The 20,084-nt window shown below is 37.8% G+C and overlaps 1 long non-coding RNA gene across 1 annotated transcript in view; it reads right to left on the bottom strand.

Moving 5' to 3' along the window:
* LOC125171320 (uncharacterized) overlaps positions 1 to 6,877 on the bottom strand; it is a 30,107-nt gene extending 23,230 nt beyond the window's left edge. The window contains exon 1 of the long non-coding RNA XR_007154259.1: positions 6,713 to 6,877. This is a non-coding gene — a long non-coding RNA (uncharacterized LOC125171320). The remainder of the gene's footprint in view (positions 1 to 6,712) is intronic.
* Positions 6,878 to 20,084: the final 13,207 nt, after the last annotated feature.

The following is a 20,084-nucleotide window of genomic DNA, read 5'->3' as shown; positions in this document are numbered from 1 at the left end:
CTGACAAACTAGATTTTAAACCAAAGATTGTAACAAGAGATGAAGAAGGGCACTATATCATAATAAAGGGAACCATCCAACAAGATCTACCAATTACAAATATTTATGCCCCTCAACTTGAAACACCCAAATGTATAAATCAATTAATAACAAACATGAAGGAACTTATTGATAATAATACAATAACAGCAGAGGACTTTAACAACCCATTTACAACAATGGATAGATCATCTAAGCAGAAAATCAATAAGGAAACAATGGCTTTGAATGACACACCGTGCCAGATAGACTTAATAGATATATTCAGAACAATTCATCTTAAAGGAGCAGAATACTCATTCTTTTAGAGTGCACATGGAATATTCTCCAGAATAGATCACATACTAGGTCACAAATCAGGCCTCAACAAACACAAAAAGATTGAGATTATACCATGCATATTTTCCAACCATGACACTATGATACTTCAAGTCAACCACAAGAAACAATTTAGAAAGACAACAAATACATGGAGGTTAAACAACATCCTACTAAAGAATGAAAGGGTTAACCAGAATACTAAAGAAGAAATAAAAAAATACATGGAAACAAATGAAAATGAAAACACAACCACCCAAAACCTTTGGGATACAGCAAAAGTGGTTATAAGAAGGAAGTATATAGCAATTCAGGCTTACATCAAGAAGCAAGAAAAGTCTCGGGTGCCTGGGTGGCTCAGTCTGTTATGTGTCCAACTTTGACTCAGGTCATGATCCCATGGTTCATGAGGTTGAGGCCCACATTGGGCTCTCTGTTGTCAGCATGGAGGCTGCTTTGGACCCTCTGTCTCCCTCTCTCTCTGCCTCTTCCCCATGCGTTCTCTCTCTCAAAAATAAATAAATATTAAAAAAGAAAAGAAGAAGCAAGAAAAGTTTCAAATATACAACCTAACCTTACACCTATAGGAGGTAGGAAAGGAAGAGCAAATGAAGGCTAAAACCAGCAGAAGAAGGGAATAATAAAGATTAGAGCAGAAATAAATGATACAGAAACAAACAAAAAAAACAGTAGAACAGATCAATAAAACTAAGAGCCGGGTCTTTGAAACAATGAATAATATTGATAAACCCCTTGCCAGGCTTATCAAAAAGAAAAGAGAAAGGAGATAAATAAAATCACAAATGAAAAAGGAGAGATCACAACCAACACCAGAGAAAGGCAAAAAACTATAAGAGATTATTATTAAAAATTATATGCCAACAAACTGAGAAATCTGGAAGAAATGGATAAATTTTTAGAAATATATAAACTACTAAAACTAAAACGGGAAGAATAGAAAACTTGAACAGACTGATAATCAGCAAAGAAATTGAATGAGTAATCAAAAATCTCCCAATAAGCAAAAGTCCAGGGACTGATGGCTGTTGTAGACTCTAAGTCTAAAGTTCTTTCTTGTCTACCAAAAAAGCAGGACACAGGATTAAAATGCGAGAGATGGCTAATGTCCGGGAAAAGACAAGAGCCCTGAATAAGGGCCCTTGCCCTGTATTTATTAAGATCAGAAGGCTTGCAAACATGATGGGCGTGTACAAAGAGACAATGAATCAGTGAACATTAACTCATGAGCATGAGGGAAAAGGGGGTTTTGAAGATATATGGTATTTGGTGTTTGGGTCAATATAAAACAAAATCCTGGCTCTGGGCAGATGGGCAGATGGTTGTTAACAGCAGACAGGAGGTGCCATGTCTGTTTATCTTAGCTAGCCTAGGGGATAAGACAGATAGGGGAAATAACCTCAGGGTTAACAGGGCACTTTTCTTCTGCTAATCAGCTCTGCTCTGGGCAACATGGCAGTCTATAGCCCTATATACCTGTTCATCTAATTTTGTCCTTCCATCCTGTGAGAGCAGCTTTCTGCTATAGTACTAAATTGGGGGCACTTTTGCCCTGAATGCCTTATCTTGCTTACCTCATAAACTGTTGTATTGGGGCCTTTGCCCTTCTGTATTCTGGGGCCTTTGCCCCTCCCTCTCTATTCTGGGGGCCCTGGCCCTTCCCTACTTTACTCTGGGGGTCTTATGTTGTTTACACAAGCTTGGGTGAGAGCATCCTATGGCTTTGTAATTCTTTATGACTTGTTAACCCATTGGTGTAAACCCAGGGAATTTCTAAGCTTATTCCCCACAATGGCTTTCCAGAGAAATTCTATCAGATATTTGTAGAGGAGTTAATACCTATTTTCCTAAACTGTTCCAAAAAATAGAAATGGAAAGTGCCAGGAGCCTATCCATCCAGCCTTCCGATGGCACAGCCCGGGTGGTTGGTGGAAGGGCAACGCACAGTGACCCTCTGAATGGGAAGCTACTGGTATCCCCCCTGTTACTCATCTTGGCCATCCTCATGGTCCAGTTGGCACTGATGATTCAAAATAAACCCATGGGGGCAAACTCGGGGATATTTTCTGGGGAAGACCCCCAGGAAAAACTCCCTCTGGGAAAAAACCATGAGAATCCGAGGATGGATAATGAAACCTCATATCCAGCCGGTGCCACCCGCCTGTCCATCCCCTACCTAAAGGAAGGATAGCCCCCTATATTTCCCAGCCAAGGAGGGGGGCAAATGGATTAGAAACCCCCACTCCCGCAACAAAGGAATGTATCTATGGATACAAGTTACTCCAACCCCTAGGCCCACTTGGCCCCCAGGACGCATTCCAGATGATAATTGGACCTGGTGGGTTAAGGTACAGAATGGTTCATTAGTTCCTAGGTATACATTGTCTCTGGGAAAGCATAAGGCATGGGTTCCCAGGGCCCTCTAGGCTCCCTCCTGGCACCCCAGACCAAAGCGAATACTTTTGTTCCTTGTACTGCAAATGGTTCAAAGGAACAATTAAGAAGTCATGTCCCTGTAAATGTTCCACTTGAGATGTTGAGAGCTAGATGACCTTTCATGAAAACAGCAAAGCAAACGCTTTATAGACTATAAATAAACGTAGATACATAGTGAAAGTAGTATGAAGAAATTAATCAATAAGCAAAGGGCAGAAGGGAATGTTACAAAGAAATAGGGGCGCCTGGGTGGCGCAGTCGGTTAAGCGTCCGACTTCAGCCAGGTCACGATCTCGCGGTCCGTGAGTTCAAGCCCCGCGTCGGGCTCTGGGCTAATGGCTCAGAGCCTGGAGACTGTTTCCGATTCTGTGTCTCCCTCTCTCTTTGCCCCTCCCCCGTTCATGCTCTGTCTCTCTCTGTCCCGAAAATAAATAAACGTTGAAAAAAAAAAAAAAAAAAAAAGAAATAACCATGAAGTTCCTTAATGGGTGGTTACACAAAGGAACATTTTTAGAATTAGGTAATGCCAAGAAACATAGATGATGCACACTACAAGGAAATTGCTAACAAATATAATGCCACGTTTGCCACAATAAAGCGGCCAGTCTAACACATTACTGTTATCTGTGTCCATTTGTCAATTCGCCGACACCGTTCATCCTTCGGGAATCCCTGGACCTGCTGGGGCTGGACTCCGGCAGGAAAGAAAACTTTCAAACTCATTCTATGAGGCCAGCATTCCCCTGATTCCAAAACCAAAGTTTCCATTAAAAAACAGAACTAGAAGCCAATATCCCTGATGAATGTGGATGCAAAAATTCTCAAGGCAAACAAACAAACAAACAAACAAAAAAACACCTGGCAAATCAAATGCAACTGTACATTAAAACAAGTATTCACCACTATCAAGTGAGATTTATTCCTGGGCTACAGGGATGGTTCAATATTCACAAATCAATCAACGTGATATACCATATTAATAAAAGAAAGAATAAGAACCATATGATCCTCTCAATAGATACAGAAAAGTCATTTGACGAAGTACAGCATCCATTCTTGATAAAAACCCTCAACAAAGTAGGAGTAGAGGGAACATAGCCCAACATAATAAAGGCCATATATGAAAGACCCACAGCTAATATCCTCAATGGGGAAAACGGAGAACTTTTCCACTATGGCCAGGAACAAGACAGGGATGTCCACTCTTATCATCATTATCTAACATTGTACTGGAAGTCCTAGCCTCAGCAATCAGACAACAAAAAGAAATAAAAAGCATCCAAATTGGCAAGGAAGAAGTCAAGCTGCCACTATTTGCAGACATGATAGTTTATGTAGAAAACCCAAGAGACGCCATTAAAAATTGCTGGAACTCATAGATGAGTTCAACAAAATTTCAGGTACAAAATCAATGTACAGAAATTGGGGCACCTGGGTGGCTCAGTTGGTTAAGTGTCCAACTTTGGCCCAGGTCATGATCTCACAGCTCGTGTGTTCAAGCCCCACATTGGGCTCTGTGCTGAGCTCAGAGCCTGGAGCCTGCTTCAGATTCTGTGTCTCTCTTTCTTTGCCCCTCCCCTGCTCATGCTCTGTTTCTCTCTTTCTCAAAAATAAAGAAACATTAAAAAAATCAATGTACAGAAATCTGTTGCATTTCTATATACCAAAATGAAGCAGCAGAAAGAGAAATCAAGGAACCAGTCCCAGTTACAATTTCACCAAAAGCTATAACATACCTAGGAATAAAGCTAACCAAAGAGGAGAAGATCTGTACTTTGAAAACAGTCATGGATTGGAAGAACAAATATTATTAAAACGTCTGTACTACCCAAAGCAAACCCCACATGTAATGCAATCCCTATCAAAATATCACCAGCACTTTTCAGAGCTTGAACAAACAATTCTAAAATTTGTATGGAACCACAAAATTCCCCAAATAGCTAAAGCAATCTTGAAAAAGAAAAGCAAAGCTAGAGGCAACATAATTCCAGACTTCAAGCTATTATTACAAAGCTGTAGTGATCAAGACAGTATAATAGTGGCACAAAAACAGACATTCAGATCAATGGATCAGAGTGGAAAACCCAGAAATGGACCCGCAACTATACGGTCAACTAATCTTTCACAAAGCATGAAAGAAATCGACTGGCAAAAAAAGACAATCTTTTTAACAAATGGTGTTGGGAAAACTAGACAGCAATATGCAGAATGATACTGAACCACTTTCTTACACCATACACCGAAATATATTCAAAATGGATGAAAGACCTAAATGTGAGACAGGAATCCATCAAAATCCTAAAGGACAGAATTGGCAGAAAAACCTCTTTGATCTTGGCCATACCAACTTTTTACTAGATACGTCGCTGGAGGCAAGGGACACAAAGGCAAAAATGAACTATTGGGAACTCATCAAGATAAAAAACCTCTACACAGGGGATGCCTGGGTGGCTCAGTTGGTTAAGCGTCTGACTTAGGCTCAGGTCATAATCTCACAGTTTGTGAGTTTGAGTCCTGCATTGGGCTTTGTGCTGACAGCTCAGAGCCTGGAGCCTGCTTCAAATTCTGTGTCTCCCTCTCTCTTTGCCCCTGTCCCACTCCCAGTCTGTCTCTCTAAATAAATAAATAAATAAACAAACAAACAGGTTTTAAAAATTAAAAAAAAAGACTTTTCAAAGCAAAGGAAACAATTTGCAATATATTTGCAAATGATATATTGGATAATGGGTTAGTGTTCAAATCTATAAAGAACTTACCGAACTCAACACCCAAAAAACAAATAATCCATTTAAGAAACGGGCAGAAGCCATGAATAGACATTTCTCCAAAGAAGCCATAGAGATGGCTAACAGACACATGAAAAGATGCCCAACATCATTCATCATCAGGGAAATACAAATCAAAACTACAATGAGACATCACTTCATACCAGTCAGAATGGTTAAAATTACCAACAGTGGGATGGGAAATAGGTCCTGGCGAGGATGCAGAGAAAGGGGAACCCTCTTAGACTATCGGTGGTAATGCAACCTGGTGCAGCCAGTCTGGAAAACAGTATGGAGGTTCCTCAAAAAGTCTGAAATACAATTACCCAAGACTCAGCAATTGCACTATTAGGTATTTACTCAAAAGATATAAAAATACTGATTTGAAGTGGCACAACCACCCTGATGTTTATAGTAGCATTATGAATAATAGCCAAATTATGGGAAGAGCCCAAATGCCCATCAACTGATGAATGAATACAGAAGATGTAGTGTACATATACAATGGTATATTACTCAGTCATCAAAAGAATGAAATCTTTCATTTGCAATGGCATGGATGGATCTAGAGTATTATGCTAAGTGAAATAAGTTGGAGAAAGACGACACCATTTCACTCATATGTGGAATTTAAGAAATAAAACAGATGAACCTAGCGGAGGAAGAAAAAAAAAGAGGAAGGCAGACTATAAGAGTCTTCACTAGGGAGTACAAACTGAAGGTTTACATGGAGGGAAGGTAGGCAGGGGATGGGATGGCTAAATGTATGATGGGTGTTAAGGAGGGCACTTGTGATGAGTACTGGGTATTAATGTAAGTGATGAATCACTAAATTCTACTCCTGAAACCAATATTACAGTATATTTTAACTAACTAGAACTTAAATAAAAACTTGAAAAAAAAGAAATTAAAATGGTAAATATACATTTACCGCACATTTACATCACAACCTCAAGAAGTTCATTTATCCATTCTTTCATAAAGGAATTAATGTTGATTATGTGTCATCCTCTATGCTGTGTGCTAAGGATACAAAGGTGAAAAAAAAAAAGACATAATCCTAGCTTTATGGTGCATATGATCTATATGTAGAGATACCTGCTTTTGTATTTGTTATTTTATAGTGATAACAATACCATCAATGAGTATGCCAGATGTTATCTGAAAGCACATTATCTGGTTCTCAATCAAGTCAAACAGGTATAAAATCCTCTCTTGCATGCCTTCCAGATTCAATGAGAATTTCATGTGATTCAGCTTCTTTTTTATAGATGCCTCACAGCTCAAGATGGTCAAAAATATGCCTCTGCAGAGAGAATGAAATAACATTCATTAGATGTCTGCTTTCTTTTCCAATCATGTCCTTCTGAGATTACCTCTTGCTGATTTTTATTTATTTATTTATTTATTTTTTTTAAAGAGAGCATGCATGTGAAGGCAGAGAGAAGGAAAGAGAGAATCCTAAGCAGGCTCCACACTGTCAGCCCAGATTCCTACTTGGGGCTCAATCTCACGAAGCTTGAGATCACACCCTGAGTGAAAATCAAGATTCCAGCACTTAACCGACTAAGCCACCCAGGCGCCCTACCTCTTGCTGATCTTGGAGTTGGGGCATTCCTAATTTTTTTTCAATATTTACGGCACGCAAAAATGTATAAAGAATAGCTCAGCAGGCACAGGACTACCACTATCTAGCTGCTGAAATAAATTACTGCCAATGCATTTAAGTCCCTGGTTCATATACCTCCCCACTTTTCCCCCAAAATGAAGCACTACCTTGAAGGTAGTGGGTTATCATTTCATTAAGTACATGTTTAATTTCACAGTTTATATATGTATCTTTAAGCAAAACATAGAATTGTTTTGTGTGTTTTTTATTGTATGTATTGGTATTATATTATACTTATTACATCACAGCTTATTATTTTGAATGAACATTATATATATATATATATATACCTAAAGATGAAACTTCATATAAACTCTAAGAACATCTTCAAATTTACTATATAGTATCAATATATCTTTCAATATTGCTTTAGCAATTAGCAATCTTCATTACCCCAACAATATATAAATTCCTGTTGCTTCACATTGTACTCCACATTTGGTATTGTCCAACTTCAAATTTTTTGTGACAGTGGGTTTAAAAGTGAATCTGGGGGCGCCTGGGTGGCTCAGTCGGTTGGGCATCCGACTTCAGCTTGGGTCATGACCTCACAGTTCGTGAGTTCCAGCCCCGCTTCCAGCTCTGTGCTGACAGCTCAGAGCCTGGAGCCTGCTTTGGATTCTGTGTCTCCTTCTCTCTCTGTCCCTCTCCTGCTTGTGTTTTGTCTCTCTCTGTCTCTCAAATATAAATAAATGTAAAAAAGAAAAAAAGTGAATCTGATTGCTGCTTTGATTTATATCTCCTTGCTAATCAATGAAAACCTTTTCATATATTTATTGGTTATTTACATTCTCTATTTTTGTGAGTTGCATATGTGTAAGAGTGTAAGTTTCCTGAGGAGAACTTTGTATCCTCAGTGAGCAATGTCTAATACATTGTAGATATTAAATATATATATTTAAAAATATTTTGCTTACAAGTATATATAAATTTATTGCATACTGTAGGGAAGAAAAATTTTCCTTGAACCTCTTACTATTCCTGACTGGGTCTTAAATTTAAACTAACAAAAAAAGATCAACAGGAGAAAAAGCATACAAATTTAGTTAATAAAAGTTTTACATGACATGGGAGTCTTCGTAAGAAAATGAACACCTGCAGAAGTAGTTAGACCTGAGTATTTTTATGCTAGGTTTGATTGAAGAATGGGCAATGGAGGAATATGATAAATTGTGGAGGTTATATGATAGGTTAAGGAGTATGAAGTAACTGCAATAAACTGGGGGACACTTAGCAATCCCTGTTTGTTGACATTCTTCGTGGTGTCCCTTTGTCTTTGGAGATAAGGATGCTCCTTTCCTCTAGGTATAGGGAGGGCACCTCTCACATGAGGACTTTATGATCTGTTTCAGGAAAGAAAGGGAAGGGAAGGAGGAGGTCAGAGTAACTTTCTTGCTTCTGCTGTTTTTTCAAACTCCTTCAGCTTAAAATAGTCAATATGCCAAATTGCCATATTTGGGGATAGTATGTCCTAAACCCTATCAATATGTTTATAGCATACATTTTTAAAAATTATCTTTTTCTTAATAATTTGTTAGATATTTTAATATATTTTGAATGCTAATCTTTTATGGGTTACATACGTAGCACATATCTTCTTTCAATTTGTGGCTTGCCTTTTCCTTTTTTTTTTTTTTAAAGTGACTCGGTGCACAATTTTTCATATTAATACAGGTTTCTATTTAATATGTAAAAGTCAAGGATGGATATTCCAACTTGCCAGGTAGCTCTAGTCCTTATAGTCATTCAGGAGTCCAGGTTTCTTCCAATTTGAGTCTAAGCCACTTCCTAGGACTTTGATTCAGTTTTTGGTTCAAGCAAGGTTGCAGCTATAGTCCTATTTCAGCTAGGAGGAAAAGGTAAGACGAAAGTGGAGTGGGCACACATGCCCTGCTAAGGAAGGACATTGTATTTATACTGTCTGCTCTTCAGTTGGGGAGAACTTATTCACATAATCATATCTAACAACAAAAGAGGGAGAAACATAGTATCTAGCTAGACAGCTACACACCTCTTCCCCTTAGAAAAGGTGGAGTAAGATTGTACATATGTACATATGTTATGTATGTATGTATGTATGTATGTATATATGTATTTGTAAGTAGGTTCCATACCCAACACAGGGTTCAAGTTCATGATCCTGAGACCAAGAGTTGCATGCTCTACTGAGCCAGCCAGGTGCCTCCTTTTTTTGTTTTTGTCTTTGTTTTTGTTTTAGGGGGAACAGATTTTAATGCACATTTGACAGTTTTACTTTCCCTCTTTTTCTTTTACTTGGAAGAGCTTGTATGGTTACAATGATCTTTCCTTTAAAGGTCTAATATAACTGACACAAAAAATCTTAAGGGTCTAATTTTTTTTCGTGGGAATGTTTTAAATTCATTATTGGAAGTACTTTACTGGTGATAGAACTATTTAGGCTTTTTATTCTTCTTGAGTAAGTCTTGGTATGTTATATTTTTCTTAAAAATCTGAAATTTTGATCTAAATTCTCAAATTTATTGGTATAAATTTATTTGTATAATTATTATTTATGCATTATATTAACATTTGCTAAATCTGCTATTACATTTCCCTTTTTTCAGATCCTAATATTATGTGTGGCCTTTTTTTTTTTTTATCTCAGGAGAAGTTTGTTTTATTGGTATTTTCAAATAACCAACTTTTGGCTTTGTAGATTCTTATTGTGTCTTTGCTTTCTAGCTTCTTATTTTCTGCTCTTTTTTACTTTCTTTTTCTTCTTCTTCTTTTTTTTTTTTTTTACATTTATTTACTTTTTGAGAGACATAGAGAGACAGAGCACAAGTTGGGGAGGGGCAGAGAGAGAGAAGGAGACACAGAATCCAAAGCAGGCTCCAGGCTCCGAGCTGTCAGCACAGAGCCTGACGTGGCTCGAACTCACAAACCCTGAGATCATGACCTAAGCCCTGACGTGGCTCGAACTCACAAACCCTGAGATCATGACCTAAGCCCAAGTCAGACGCTTAACCGACTGAGCCACCCAGGCGCCCCTACTTTCTTCTTTTGTTTATTAAATTGTTCTTTTGTTTGCATCTTAAGCTTGTTAATTTCCAGCCTTTCTTATTTCCCAATATAAACATTTAAAACTAAAAAATTTTCTGTATGTGCTGCTTCAGATACAGTCCAGAGGTACTGTTATTTGGTATTTACATTATCACTCAGTTTAGGATTTCTTCATTTCTATCAAGATTTCTGCTTGGTTCCATGCGTTATTTAATGTTACACTTTTATTTATTTAAGGTGTTTATTTTATTTATTTATTTATTTATTTATTTATTTAGAGTGTGTGTGTGAGTGGGTGAGAGGGGCAGAAGGAGAGAGAGAGAGAGAGAGAGAGAGAGAAAATCTTAAGCAGGCTCCACACTCAGTGTGGAGTCCAATGTGGGGCTCCATCCCACAATCCCAGGATTATGACCTGAGCCTAAATCAAGAGTCAGACGCTCAAGCGACTCAGCCACCCAGACGCCCCTAATATTACACTTTTAAATTACCAAATAAAATTTATGTTACCTTTTTAAAAATTAATTAATTACATTACAGTCAGAGGTTGTGCCCAGTAGACTATTCTGAGTACAAGGCATTGTTACCTTCCTTTCTTACTCTAGCACCTTTTCCTTGAACTAAACTGTCCTTCTTAACTTTCTCTTCCTTTAGGATAAATTTCAGAAATTTGTCTTCTCCTTACACCTGGTCATTAGCCCAAATGACATACAACACTTGCTTGAATCCTAGAGTGAGTGGAGCATAGGCTCAAACTCCAACTCATGCCACATACGTAATTTTAGCCTGCTATAACTTGCATTACTTGTAATACTAGTAGACAGTGTTTACTGAAGCGTCACTATATGCTCGGTATAGGACTAAAAATCTTATACACAATATCTTATTTAATTATCCCAACAATACCATTATTAACTCCCATTTTGCAAAGAAGACAATTGAGAAACCAAAAAATTGAATAACTTTTCTCAAATCACACAGCTTCAAGTGGTAACATCAAGAGAAGAACCCAGTGTTGTTGGACAGAGCCTATGCTATATAAGCACTCAAATGAGGTTTGTTGAACAAAGAATTCCCCCTTTAAGTAGTTTATGGCTAAAACGAAGTTTATTACCACTGAGTCATGCATTCACATAATTCTTTATTATCACTATACATAAAACACTCAATGCTTGTTGAAAACACTTAGAAATTTAGGATTACTTCTTTTTGGACTATTTCAAGTCATCTATGAAGCAACAATATGAAGAATTAAAAGAGTTGTTACCTATCTTTTAATATCAGCTGTTTTGGAGTTACATGTTTTTCTGAAAAACCAATAGACATCCTCTGACCACATCCTTCTTCAATATGTTCCCTGTTAATGCTGTGACATCTCAGGCACTTGCAAATTTTCTAAATTGTTTAAGATAATTTACAATCTTCCTTAAAAGTTAATTTTTTGTCATTTCTTGTCACATAATGTGTCTTTTTCTTCATTATATATATTTCCACAATTAATTACATATTTATTTTAAAATTTTTATTGCATATGTTCATATGTATAAAATTAAAAAACAAGAAAAAATTAAATACATGTTATGGAGTTTACTACTCATTTTTAAAAGTTTGTGAGATTTTTCTTTTTTGTTGCTTCCTTCTTGAACTTAATGACAACAAGCAATATTTGAAATTACCTTTTGATTTTAATTATCTACTATTTCTGCCATAAAATGAAAGAAAAACTTATGTACTAGTTAAAATAATAGTGCTATAATGATTATCTACATTTTTTATTGTGATAAAAATACATAACACAAAATTGATCACTTCAGCCATTTTTTTTACCATTTATTTATTTATTTATTTATTTATTTATTTATCTTAAATCCAAGTTAGTTAACATATAGTATAATAATTATTTCAGGAATAGAATTTAGTGATTCATCACTTACATATAACACCCAGTGCTCATCCGAGGTGTCCTCCCCAATGCCCTCACTCCTCTAGCCCCTCCCCACATCCAACACCCTGCCAGCAACTGCCGCCTTCCAGCAGCAAACAGAAGAAGAATGAGGCACAAACAAGTCAGCTGCAAGAGAAAGGGAGCAGGGGTCAACAGTTGGAAGGACTGTAGCCCCGAACAACTCCTCATTCCCATATTTATTGGGAAAATGATATCAATCATCAAAAGACATCAAGATTCATTACATTGTTCAAAGAGTGTTCTCAAGAGAAAAACAGAACTTGCTTAAGCATGTAGTGGGAGTAACTTATGGTTGAGCAAGCACAATCAATGAATCTTATCAGATCCATTGCAGGTGGTCATGGTCTCTGGGGAAGCAGAGAAGTACAAACAAAAGAAGCAGGCAGCCTTCCACCCTGAGCAGGCCAGGCGTTCCCAGCTGCTCGGCTTCCGTGAGGTACATAAGCCGCCTCTCCAGAGAGACCTTTCAATATTACATTTTCTCAAGGCTATATTATTTATGACATAGCTCTGCATAATGTTTTTCTTCAATCATCACATTGTTGTCAGGGGCCATCACAAGCAACCCTCAGTTTGTTCTCTGAATTTAAGAGTCTCTTATGGTTTGTTTCCCTCTCTGTTTTTATGTTATTTTTTGCTTCCCTTTCCTTTTGTTCATCTGTTTTGTATCTTAAATTCCACATGAGTGAAATCATATGATATTTGTCTTTCTCTGACTGACTTATTTAACTTAGCATAATACACTCTAGTTCCATCCATGTTGTTGCAAATGGCAAGATTTCATTCTTTTTAATCGCTAAGTAATCGCTGAGTGTATATATATATATATATATATATATACCACATCTTCTTTATCAACAGTTGATGGACTGATGGACATTTGGACTCTTTCCATATTTTGGCAGTTGTCGATAGTGCGGCTATAAACATTGGGGTGCATGTTCCACTTCAAATCAGCACTCCTTTGGAGAAATACCTAGTAGTGCAATTGCTGGGTATAGGGTAGTTCTATTTTTAATTTTTTGAGGAACCTCCATACTGTTTTCCAGAGTGGCAACACAAGTTTGTATTCCTACCAGCAGTGCAAAAGGGTTCCTCTTTCTCTGTACCCTCGTCAACATCTGTTGATGCCTGAGTTGTTAATTTTAGCCCTTCTAACAGGTGTAAGGTGGTATCTCATTATGGTTTTAATTTGTATTTCCCTGATGATGAGTGATATTGAGCATTTTTTCATGTGTCTGTTAGCCATCTGGATGTCTCTTTGGAAAAGTGTCTATTCATGTCTTTTGCCCATTTCTTCACTGGATTATCACTTTAGCCATTTTTAAGTGCAAAATTCAGTAGCATTAAGTGCATTCTTAGTGCTGTACAACCATCACCACTATCCATCTCCAGAACTTTTTCATCATCATAAACAGAAACTGTACCCATTAAATAATAGTTCCCCATTATCCCCTTCCCCAGCTGTTGGTAACCTCTATTCTACTTGTTATCTCTACAAATGTACCTATTCTAAGTGCCTCATATAAGTGGAATCAGGGCACCAGGGAGGCTCAATTGGTAAAGTGTCCTACTTCAGCTCAGGTCATGATCTCATGGTTTGTGAGTTTAAGCCCTGCATTGGGCTCTGTGTGAACAACTCAGAGCCTGGGGCCTGCTTCAGATTCTGTCTGTCTGTCTGTCTCTCTCTCTCTCTGTCTACTCCTCCCCCACTCACATTCTGTCTGTCTCTCTCAAAAATCAACACAAAAAAATTTTTAAAAAATAAGTGGAATCAGACAATAATTGTCTTTCTGTGTCCAGTTTATTTCACTTAGCACAATGTTTTCACGGTTTATCTGCATTGCAGCATGGATCAGAATTCCATACTTTTTTAAGGCCAAATAATATTCCCAGGATATATATCACATTTTGTTTATCCATTCATTTATTGATGGATTTTTAGGTTGCTTCCACCCTTTGGTTAATGTGAATAATGCTTCTATGAAAACTGATATACAAGTATCTGTTGGAGTACTTGCTTTCAATTCTCTTGATTGAATACCTAGGAGTAGAATTGCTAGATCATGTGGCAATTCTACGTTTAACTCTTTGAGGAACCACAAAACTGTTTCCACAGCATTAAATCATTTTATAGTCCCACCAGCAATGCACAAGAGTTTCAATTTCTCTCTATCCTTGCCAATATGTGTTATTTTCACTTTTGTTTTGTATGGTAATAGCTATCTTAGTGTGTGTGAAGTGGTTTCTCAATCCAGTTTAACTGTCTACATGTAAAGTCTCATTTAAGAGGTAAGGGAATTGAAATTAGGAGCAACAAATAGAATGGCCCAAATACAGTTAGTAGATGGTAAAGGAGAAACTAAAGTCAGGGTTTCCTAACCCGAACAAGGGGTTTTCCTTCTTCCACAATCTTGCCTTATCATTTTCTATCTGTTTGGCTCTTTCTATATTTTGTCTGACTTACATTTAGAGATGAAACAAGGTAGTGTCCATGTAGTATTTTGTCTAAGTTTATGAGAGTGTTGTTTTTGCAGGCTGACACAATAAAGTACCAAGAATTTTCTATGGCTCAACTTAGTATTGAAACATGTTCCTTTTATCATAAAGGGGATGTTAGGGGGCGAAGAGTAACATTTCAGAAGATATCTACAAATACATTGAAAGAAAAGTTGTTTGATGGACTTTGGAGGGTGAAGAAATTGAAGACTTTCTGGATATATGGAGTAGTCCATAGTTCTTTTAAATTTGGATTGCATTAGAACTCTATCCATGTAGACTTTAAAATATGTTCAACGTATTTCCTTCTAATTCTAAAGACCCTTAAACTTGATCATATCCTAAGACACATAAATGTCTATTTTGTTGAATTTTAAAGACCTTTAGGCTTAATGTAAGCCAGCATCATTTTTATATTCTCAGAACCACCCAATTTTTATTCATATTTAAATGATATATGAGAAAAAAAGGGTTGTTGTGTAGCAGGTCAGCAATTAATTCTCTTTTGTTACTGGGAGGCACTTCTGGGAAAGAAGGAGAGGAGGAGATCTGATATAGTTTTCTTGTGAATATTCTAATAAATAGACCTCCTGGCAAAGAAGCTAATGGTACTTGCTAGCTGAAGAGTCCTTATGTATGAAATGCTTTTAGCAGAATGCATCTAGTTGACCAGGACTGTTATGGTAACTAACTTGGAGTCTATGAATTTATAAGTCTTCCTGTAAAATGTCATGTAAACTATGCAACTATCTGAGTATAAAATGGATATTTTGTGACTAAAATGTTGTGGGTTTGTTTTTGTTTTTGTTTTTTGTTTTTTTTTTTCATGTCACCTGAACACGTTGCTTAGAAACCTCACATGCTAATCTTGGCCAGAGCTATATTGATCTGAGGGATGGGTCTCAGATCTGTCCCTACCTCACCAGTGCTTCATGACTACTTATATCCTTGAAATTAGAGGAAAACTTAATATTAGAGAAGCCTCTTGTTTGGTGAGTTTGATTTGTAGTCTGATCCTTTGTGCTATCCCAATATGTGAATTTTGGATGTCATCCATAGCTTTTCTGATTCATAGCCACATCATATATAAGATACATCCAAATGAATACATACAATAGGTGTTGACTCTTTTTAACACCTGCATAGGATTCCATTGTGTGTAGGTCATAATTTAGATCAACTTATCTACCCGGTCTCCTAATGAAGAATATGTAGATTGTTTCATGCTAGAGTAAAGATTTTTGTTAACAGATCGACTGGCACAGTTGGGAACAGATCAATAGGGTAGATTCTCAGAAGTAGAATTTCTTTTTTTATTTTTAAAAGATTAAAAAAATGTTTAATGTTTATTTTTGAGAGACAGAGAGACAGAGCATGAGCAGGGGAGGGGCAGAAAGAGAGAGGGAGACAGAGAATCTGAAGCAGGTTCCAGGCTCAGAGCTGTCAGCACAGAGCCCAACGCAGGGCTTGAACTCACAAGCTGTGAGATCATGACCTGGGCCGAAGTTGGATGCTTAACTGACTGGGCCACCCAGGTGCCCCTTAGAAGTAGAATTTCTGAGTCAAAAGACATATACATTTTCAATTTCAGGAGCTAGCTATTGTCAATTTGTTTCCTATAGAAGTTATACTCCCATAAACTATATGAGAAAGTGCCTATTTCTCTATACTCTCGCCTCACCTCTTCCAAACCAATAGGCAAAAGTTTGAATTGCTCTTCTCTTACAGGTATAATTAAACATTACATAAATACATCTTTTTAAAAATTTAATATCTCATTTTAGGTCTGGGACCTGGATTGGTAATTTGGGCATAGGCTGAAACCCAGGTGTTGCTTCATTAAAGATGTCCTTTTTCACAGATGTTTTGTGTCTATAATTTTCCACAAAACCCCCCAATTTGGGTTCAGGTATGAATTCCCTGTTAAAATAAGCTCTCTGTAGAACAATGGTAACTATCAACCTTTGGATCTTAGTAGGAAAGAAAACTCCAAGGCTGGGGTTAGCTAGAAAGAAAAAGATATAGGAAATAATGAGAGAAAGTTTTGGAAGTGGTAGAGAATCATTCCATATTAGTGAAGAAGAAAATAACATCCTACAGTTTGCAAAGAGACAGTGGACGGATTGAAAGATTTAAATACAAGATGACTTTTGAACAGTTAGTAGAGTTGACTACAGCTGTAGGAGAAAGCCAAACTAGATATTTTATAGGAAGACATAAAGAATCTAGACTAGGGGCGCCTGGGTGGCGCAGTCGGTTAAGCGTCCAACTTCAGCCAGGTCACGATCTCGCGGTCCGTGGGTTCGAGCCCCGCGTCAGGCTCTGGGCTGATGGCTCAGAGCCTGGAGCCTGTTTCCGATTCTGTGTCTCCCTCTCTCTCTGCCCCTCCCCCGTTCATGCTCTGTCTCTCTCTGTCCCAAAAATAAATAAACGTTGAAAAAAAATTTTAAAAAAAAGAATCTAGACTAAAGATTATGTACAGGGAGAGAACAGGTTGTTTATTTGTTTGCTTTTATCTAAAAGTAGGTAATCAACATCATCATCATCATCATCATCATCATAATTTTTACATAGATAGTTGTTTCACCATTGCTCTGCTGTTGTCAGCCAAGGTCCATCCAAAACAACAGGGTAATTGAGAAACAAAAAGGCACTCCTTATAATGGTGTAGGAACAGTGAAGAGAAACCAAAAAAGGATGATGAAGCTTCTCAGGACTAGAAAGAGCATGGAACAGTTACTACCCTTGGACCCAAAAAGCCATGGGACAGAGTAATTATAAGAACTCAAAGAACATACTTCAAGCTGGAAGAGAGGGCCACTTGATAGAAGCCATGGCCTTCAGAAAGGGATGCGGCAAGGAGCAGGGAGGGATCCAGAGAATAAATACTTCAAACTTACTTTCTTCATACTCTGTTTTTTTTTTTAATTTTCTTAATGTTTATTTATTTTTGAGAGAAAGAGAGAGAGAGAGAGAGTTCAAGCAGGGGAGGGGCAGAGAGAGAGGGAGACACAGAATCTGAAGCAGCCTCCAGGTTCTGAGCTGTCAACACAGAGCCCGACGCGAGGCTCAAACCCACAAACTGTGAGATCATGACCTGAGCTGAAGTCTGGCACTTAACTGACTGAGCCACCCAGGCGCCCCAGTACTCTCTAATCTTGTCACCACCACCTCCCCACTCCCAAGGACTGAATCCAAATGGTAATTATGTTAGACAGAATAATGACTCTCCAAGATGTCCATGTTCTAATCCCTGGAAACTGTGAATATTTTTCTTAACATAGCAAGGGACTTTAGAGATGTGATGAAGAATCTTGAGATGGGGGAGACTGGGGTGGGCCCAATGCAGTTGTAAAGGTCCTTATAAGTGAAAGAGGGAGAAGTGAAAGCGAAAGAAGAGTCAGAGAGAGGGATTTGAAGATGCTGTGTTACTGACTGTGAAGATGGAGGAGGGAGCCATAAACGAAGGAATGCAGATGGTCTCTAGAAGCTGGAAAAGGTAAAGAAACAGATTGTCCTCTAGAGCCTCTAGAAGGAATGCAGCCATGCTACCACCTTGATTTTAGCCCAGTGACATTCATTTCAGGCTTCTTATTTCCAGAACTGTAAGATAACAATTATGTGTTGTTTCAATCCACTAAGTTTGTGGTAATTTTTTATAGCAGCAATAGAAGACTAATACAAAAACCAAGGACAAGGCAACCTGTTGATGCAGTCCATAATGATCCAATCCCATGGACACAGAATAGGATGGAAACGGACAGGGCAAATATAAATTTGCCATGGTCAAATATAAATCACACAGCACTACTCTTTTTTAATCCTCACCATGCATTCTGTTCTTAGACAAAATGAGAAATTTGTTCCTCAAAATAAGAGACATACAAAGTACCACCAGTCACCATATTATCATGGGATGATGTCAATTCAGTCATACTTTCAACATGAAACCAAAAATATTAGCAATTTCCAGAACTCTTTATATAAGTTGTCTGGGGAAAAAAAAGAAGGGAGGAAAGTCATTAATATAAAATGTGTCTACTAATTTCTCAACTGCTGGATTTAGTTGCACAGTTAAGTTGATAATTGTATCTTCTTTCTTCTAACTGCCCCCCCCCCAATTCCATAATCTCCTTACCTTTGCTATCCTCTTGTTTTATACAGAGTCCTTTACCTGGTGGGGTGACCCAACCATTGATGATTCTATCTTTGTTAAGTTCCCAGTTTTCCACTGACCATTATTATGAGTCATGGCAGTACTGAAATGTACCCAGGTAAATCTCCTTGGTTCTAGATGTAGTCTTCCTTGATTTCATTTCCAGTTTTCCCCTGGTAATCATGATCAATCAATTTGGCCAATAGAATGACCAACTTCTCTTTCTGGTGGTTCAGTGACATGAAGAACTCCAAGTGTCAGGGGGAGTCTCAGTTTCCAGTTTACCAAAAACTTGACTCTTTTCCCAGGACGACACACACCTCTCCTGGGTGCTAGGACCTGTAACCACACTAAGCCCAAGAATTGCAGATAGGAAGCAAAAAATCATTCACCAGGTGTTTATGTGTAATAGTGAAAAAGTTATTCCCACTTTATCCCTTTTGCTCTCAGAATTATGTATCACAGTAGTAGAAGAGATGGACCTGAATTGCCACAAATAGTTAGATCGTCAAAACAGACTCACATGAGTCATAGATCTTACCAAAATCAAACTTTGCCAATTGGCTCAATTGATACATATAGGATATAGATACAAATGTAACATTTATCCCTGGAGGGGTACATCTTCCCAATTTCCCCTTTATTCCACCCTGGGATGTATTTTGGTTTTGGAGCAACAGATGAGCACTTAACAGTGCATTTTCAGAGAAAGTCATTTGATAAATAAAAAGGTTTGCAGGAGAAATTCTCATTATGTACACCAATCCGTAAATTCCAGATTTATTTACAATAAGAAATCTAGACAGACAAGGTATAGCCATTTTTAGGTAATGAATTCCTTATCTATTTCCACTAGTAAATACCTTTAGCATGTTTACAAGGCAGGATGGTTAATGTCAACCGTGTCCCTGGTAGGGAGGAAATGAGTCACAGGCCTGGCATTAACTCTTTTCTTCACAGAAACATTTAGTAGTTACTGGCTTAAGGCATACACAGCATACTGTAGGATGGTGTGCCAACTTCACAAGGCATCCTCTCCTGACAGGCATCTTCAGCAGCTCTGGGTGATGGGATACATGTTGAGACAAGTGAATATTACAGGCATGAGCACACTGTCACAATGTTTTTGCTGTAGAATGAATGCCCTGGTCTGAGTCTGTGTGTGGATACCACACACAGAAGCTGGTGGAAGCATTT

The sequence above is a fragment of the Prionailurus viverrinus genome, chromosome B4, assembly GCF_022837055.1.
Source record: "Prionailurus viverrinus isolate Anna chromosome B4, UM_Priviv_1.0, whole genome shotgun sequence".
NCBI classification, from domain to species: Eukaryota; Metazoa; Chordata; class Mammalia; order Carnivora; family Felidae; genus Prionailurus; species Prionailurus viverrinus.
The sequence above is the reverse complement of the archived record's forward strand: the minus strand, read 5'-3'. Positions and strand labels throughout refer to the sequence as shown.